Genomic DNA, 6,962 nt, shown 5'->3' on the forward strand with positions numbered 1-6,962 from the left:
ATTTAAGTAAGTCATTAATAAAGTTCACTATGTTATTTTGACTATTTTGTAAGTCAAATCTAGGTATTAATACAGGCACATATACACATAAAACAACTTGTGTTTTTATAAGGAAATAATTACTGTACACTATTCTACTATCATAGATTCAGGCTTATCTGAAAACCTTAATCTTGAACTTAAAGATTACTATATTTATAATCTAAATATTATTTGGTATTAATATAAGCGATGCACATATATACATATATATGAGATTTAAATTATCATAGAAGGATCAGACATTTCAATATTTGACATATTTTATATGCATGCATGTATACATGTACATATATATATATATGTATATATATATATATATATATATATATATATATATATATATATAAAGAGAGAGATACATAAAGTTTGTTGTAAACACCTCTGTAGGTTAACATATTACTATGTTTGCAATCTTCTGATTTCCCCAACATTTACCTGAGAATTATATTTGTTTACTCAGCTAAGAGCAAAATTTTGGCCCCAACCCTGTTCTTTTCCTGATTCCATGCAGTCCTTCTTCAATTTACTCAAGACAAACTGACCAAGCTCCATATATTTGTCAGAAATACTAAAAGTTTATTTTCTTATGATTAGATTCCAAAAAACAGTGGTTATTTTTTATCTTTGTTTCTATTAATATAGCAAATTGTAAGTGTTATATAAACATTTTCTTAAATAACTGAATTTTCCCAACAACTCTTTGGAATTATCTTTCCCTTTAATGTATTTATAGCCCATCACTATGGATTTTACAATATTAGCATCAACCTCAGTGTCCATTTAAAAGGCATATCAAATGTCATAACTAAAATACTTCACTCCAAAATGAATATAAAGCCCAGATGTTCTGAGCTTATAAAAAGCATTTATTATTATTCTCAAGAGTAGAATTCTGTGTTCAGAATACTCCTTCTAAAGAATCTTTCTTATAATCAAATTCAAAATTTTATCTATAAAATATCCAGTTTTATGCAGATTACATAGGAAGGAAATGATTAACAAATTCCCTTCATTTTTTTTTCATCTACCTTGACTAATGATTTTTTTCATGTTCTCAAAAGTACATGTCCTTTTACCACTTCTGAATACTTCTCTTTTTCTATTTCCTTTGCTGTTGTTGTTGAACTGTATTTTGGTTTTGGGGGGAAAAAGTACAGTATTTCAAACATCTGTAAAGTTGAGTAACCAACCTAACATAACAGTTTACCTCCCATCATTGCCAAGACAGTGGATAACCCCCAAAGCCCAAGCACAGGGCTATTCTATTCATTTTTACCCACCCTTTCCTCAGGGAAATTACTGATCTTGTGTCAGAAACCATTTGTATAACATAGCCAATATCTTGTCAGATTTTACAGCTTTAGAAAATGTACAAAATTTACTTTGTCTTCTCTCAGGTGGCAGCAATGAAATGACAGTGATGTAGGTCTTCTTTCCTTTTTTTTTTTTTTTAATATGGAATGCTTCACGAATTTGCATGTCATCCTTGCATGGGGGCCATGCTAATCTTCTCTGTATCGTTCCAATTTTAGTATATGTGCTGCTGAAGCGAGCACAGTCTTGTTTCCTTTTAGAGGGATGTAATGTGTCCCCTACCCAACCCTGGCCTCCTGTCTCCCGTACCTTATATTAGCCACATGAAAAACCCGAGTACCACCTAGGCTTCTTTTTGGAGCTACTATAAATACTGTAAATGCCACAGTCTTATTAACTTAACTACCAACTGATGTAAAAAGCCCACATTTCCTCCTCATATGGGGAACCAAAGTGTCTCCTTGGAATTGAATCCTTTATCTACTACCTTAGATTAAAGCCTGACACAATGAAATAAAGAAATGTTTCTCTTATCTTGTACCTGCCAACTGGTTTCCATTCTGTTTCCTACAGCTGAAGAAGACACTAATTAATTATCATCTCTTTACAGAGAACTAAAGTTTAAGAAAAAGAGGAAAAAGACATAGTTTCATAATTACTAGTCTTCGTGAACAACCAGCTATCTCTATCTCTCTATCTCTATCTCTATCTACAGTTGTATTATTCATTAATAACATATGAATGCTGCCCATGAATTTAATACATTTAGCAACTGCATCATGGAACCATCAGAAAACAAGGCCAAAGAGCTTGCTACTTACTACATATGTTAAACATAACTTTTATAAGCAATATTATTTACATACTCAACTATATTACTATTCTCTAGAATAATTGGGTAATGCAGTACTAGTAAAAATTGTAGTTTCTAAATTGTTTACATTGATTTATTGATTCATTTCATGATGGAAATGTAAAGAGCTGCCTGGGTGGAGTGGAAGGACAACTTGCAGAAGCTGATGCTCTCTTTCTACCATGTGAGTACCAGGCCCTGAACTCATGCCATTTGGCTTTTAGGTGCTTTTACAGACCAGGCAGCTCCTGAATTGCTCATCCCTTACCTGTATTATTCATGTTAGATTTCTTCATACTCTTGAATTTTGTCATTTATTAGAATTTTAACATTACAAAAAAAAGTGTCAATTAGTTGTAGTTGGGTTTTCTACTTTAAAAGAGCCTGCAAAACCTTGAGTAGAAAAGTGGAATATGGGGCTGGTGAGATGGCTTAGTGGGTAAGAGCACTGACTGCTCTTCCAAAGGTCCTGAGTTCAAATCCCAGCAACCACATGGTGGCTCACAACCATCTGTAATGAGATCTGATGCTCTCTTCTGGTGTGTCTGAAGACAGCTACACTGTACTCACATAAATAAAATAAATAAATCTTAAAAAAAAAAGAAAAGTGGAATATTATCTGTTACTTATTTATAATTTAGAACAATCAATTTACTTGCGGGGAAAAGGCCAAATTTTATTCTTTCTCAGTATTTCACACTTGTTACTTAAAGTCAGTACACAAAATGGTAAGAAAATTTTGCTATGTTTCTTATAGTTCATGATTTTTTTACTTTAGTTTTCAATGGAGAAAGCATCTGATAAATAATTTAGGATGTAAAGAGGGAGTCAATGATATTTAAAGGCATTTGGAAATATGCAAAATACCCTAAAACAATAATCACACTAAAGGCACAAAGACAATGAATAGCAAAATAACAACAAAGGCTTGTGAGTCGAATTAGAGGAAAAGCAGATTGCAGAAGGACCATGAAGAAGGAATAAACCCATTACTGAGTAGCCCAAGCACAATGATTAATATAGCACAGTTGAGTGTAGAAAGTACTCTGTGACCAGCATCACCATAGCTGCATTATCAAATGGAATCTGCTGCACCACAATGACATAACCAATTAAAAATTTTGGGGGTGGTAGTTAGAGATTTAGGCAGATTATAAGGCCTTTTAACCCAACCCCTTTATTCCTCTATATTTGAAAGGACTCTATAGAGGAAGATAGATTGTACTCCCCTAACCTACATGCAAAGGACTTATCTCTTATGGAAGAAATTTAGCACTATTCAGTAGTTATATGTGATAAAAAGTAATTACTCCTGCTTTAAAAAACTCTATCTTATGCTTTTACTTTAATACCACAGGTTGGAATGCAAACCTCTCTCTGTAATATAGATAAGGACTTTTAACATTGCAAAATATCTCATAATTTGAAAGCTCTGATTAAATGAACTGTGCCTTACATCACAAGTTCTTTACTACCTAATATCATATTTCTGGAGATTGTGATCTATGTACTTTTCCTGTAAATTCTCAAGGCTTTAAAATCATTTAATATAAAGGTCTTGCATTGAATATAATAGGATTTTTACAGTCACTCATGATACATCATCATTTGTGAATTATTATAAAATATTCTTAGATTTGCAAAATTATTATATAGAATATTGGGTATAATGTACGGTCATTCTCAGATTCAATGAACTTCAGTGTTGGGGTTTAAATTTTTCTAATAAGCACCAATATATAAAGTGCTTTTTTTCCACCTTTTACAGTTACATATAAAATATCAATACATGTAAAGAAAAGAAAATGAAGTCATTAAATGTTCTATCATTAAAGAAAGTAAAAGTGATACTATCTAGGAGAATAAAAAGAACTAACAGGAACAGGAAGTGGAAGAAAATAGAGGATGCGAGATGTCTAGGACAAAATTGTAAGGTCAAGTATTCCATATAAGAACATAGGAGTCCTAATGTAATTTATTCTAACTCTGAAAAATTCAGTGATAGAATTTACCTGCTATTATTATGATGTAGATGTGTCAAACTAGATTTCCTTACCTATAGTCTTGCCCAGAGAGAAATCTATCAATGCAATGGTTAGTGCTGAGCAATAGTGGCATGTGCCTTTAATGCTACCCTCAGGATGCAGAGGCATGCAGATCTCTGTGAGTTTGAGCCTAGCTTCATCTACAGAGGGAGTTTCAGGATACCCAGGGCTACATAGAGAAACCCAGTCCCTAAAATGATAAGAAGAAAAAAGAAAGAATAATAACATATTCCTTTTTTGAGATTTTTATTAGATATTTTCTTTATTTACATTTCAAATGTTATCTCTTTTTCTTGTTTCCCCTCTGCAAATTGCCTATCCCATTCCTCATGCCCCTGCTCAACTACCCACCCACTCTCCCTTCCCTGTCCTGGCATTCCCCGATACTGGGTCATCGAGCCTTCAGAGAACCAAAGGCCTCTCCTACCATTGATGTCTGACAGAGGGAGTTTCAGAATATCCAGGGCTACACAGAGAAACCCAGTCCCTAAAATGCTAGAAAGAGAAAGATTAATAATAATAATAATAATAATAATAATAATAATAATAATAATAACGAATTCTTACAATAAGGACAAAGTGACATGAGAAACTTGATTTCATTTGTAACTACTCATACTTGACCTCATCATATTTTAGTCTATTTTACTAAATAATTTCCTTTGAAAATATATTAAATGTCACTTAAAATAGGACATGGACATTTTTCTTCCTCTCTTCAGGTTCTGGGTTGTCTTAGAAATGGTCATGAAGTCAAGGTAGTGTAATAACACTAAATACTTTGAACTGTGAATAACACTCAACAAAATACTAGTATGTTTTTTTCTAGAGAAAAAGGTATGTGGATATTTCAAAATACTAAAATGCTCTGTTGTTTTGTGGCAGGAAGTTTCATGGATCCAGTCTTTTCACAGTTGTGAAATTTGTTACAGAAAACAAAACAAGACAAAAAACAAAAACAAAAACAAAACAAAGAGAATAGTTTGCAGGTTGTGACTTAAAAGTTTATTTCCAGGCCAGGAACTGGTGGCACAAGCCTTTAATTCCAGCACTTGGGAGGCAGAGATAGGTAGATTTCTGAGTTTGAGGCCATCCTGGTCTACAATGTGAGTTCCAGAACAGCCAGTGCTACACAGAGAAACCCTGTCTCTGGGGAAAAAAACCAAAAAGTTTATTACCTTTTGACAGCTCTGGAAACTATGATCTCTAAGGTTTCATCATTCACCATAGATGTGAGTTCTATTCAAGGAAAAACTTTCATTCATAGATAGCCATCCTCTGTTCAAGTCACATGGATAGAGAATAGAAAATCTGTGTTTCTCATCTTACAGACAACAATCCAATCACAGCTCCACAGTCATAGCAACCTGAGCCTTATTGACCCCCAACAACCTACCCTCTCACACAATCAGTAGTATTAGAAGGAGTAGCCCTCGGATTTTAAAGCCTCAACATATGCATAGTTGAAGGACAGAAAAATTTAGTCTACAGCAATGTCTGAATAATTATATCTGCAATTGTATTCACATAAATGCATTTTTAAAGATAATTATCATCATTTCATTTGAAAATGTTAATATATTTGAACTATTTAATCTCACACACCTTTAGTTCCTGGGATACCTGAATCTCCTGAAATAAATTCATAAACTAAGCTGATTTTCAAATAAACAAAATGTGCTACTGCTTTTTTTGTCTTAAAATATACATTCTATATAGTAGTCATTTCAGTGTGTATGCAGACTTGGTTTTGCGATGTAAATTGTTTCTTCTAATTTAAATGCTGATATAGTTAGTTTTATAATCATTTGTTTGATGGAAAATTAGTTTCATGTGAAGGAAAAAGAGATACCTCATGCCAGAAAATTCTGTCATGAAGGAGAGAGAGAGAGAGAGAGAGAGAGAGAGAGAGAGAGAGAAAGAGAGAGAGAGAGATCTTGAACATGCAATTTTGAATAGATCTATATCCCTGCTGATTCTGCTTTAACTAATAGGTATCTTATGGTTACTATGAATGCATATTTTAATTCACTCTTCTGGGTCATTAAAATTCTTATTTTCATGATCATATTTGTGCATTAAGTATATGTTTGAAAATTTTGAGTTCATCATTACAATACTAGTAATTCTGTAGTCAATAAACAGCTTGTGATTTTTGGATTAATAATTTATGCCTTAGAGAGATGAATGAATGAAAAAAATCCCTTTAAAAAGTACCAAATGTTAAAATATATAATAAAGTGAGCAATGAAGAAAACTGTTTATCAAATGGCATAATTATTTAGTAATTATTCACTTTGTGCTTTCAAGATATGGTACAGTGTTTGGGTTTGCAATAGCTCTTTCATTTTTCATATGAAAGCATATCCATAAATATTTGTCTAAGTAAAGACTTGCTCTGTGTACAAATGATTGTTGAAACTGAGTGCTTGGAAGGAAGATCTTCAATGTTTTCACTGAGAAATAATGAAAACATATTTGATAAATAATTCATTTATACCTGCTGTGCATAATAATCACTGCTGATGTTGGAGTTCTTTCTAGAATAGTTCTCCAAATAACTTGTCCTTTGCACAGTGTTGTTTTCAGTGATGGGATGAGAATTTTTGATACTTCATCAGGCATGCTGTTCTAGGAATAAATACTGTAAAATTTTTTCCCAAAGCTTTGTATAAATGATTTATTTTAAATGTGTGAAGAGCTTGGTC

General features: G+C 32.7%; 1 non-coding gene across 1 annotated transcript; it reads right to left on the reverse strand.

The window, feature by feature from the left end:
- Positions 1–1,491: 1,491 nt before the first annotated feature.
- LOC116079337 lies at positions 1,492–1,598 on the reverse strand. The gene has a single exon (XR_004113909.1). It is a non-coding gene; the product is annotated as a U6 spliceosomal RNA (small nuclear RNA).
- Positions 1,599–6,962: the final 5,364 nt, after the last annotated feature.

The sequence above is a fragment of the Mastomys coucha genome, unplaced genomic scaffold (genome assembly GCF_008632895.1).
Source record: "Mastomys coucha isolate ucsf_1 unplaced genomic scaffold, UCSF_Mcou_1 pScaffold5, whole genome shotgun sequence".
In the NCBI taxonomy this organism is placed as follows: domain Eukaryota; kingdom Metazoa; phylum Chordata; class Mammalia; order Rodentia; family Muridae; genus Mastomys; species Mastomys coucha.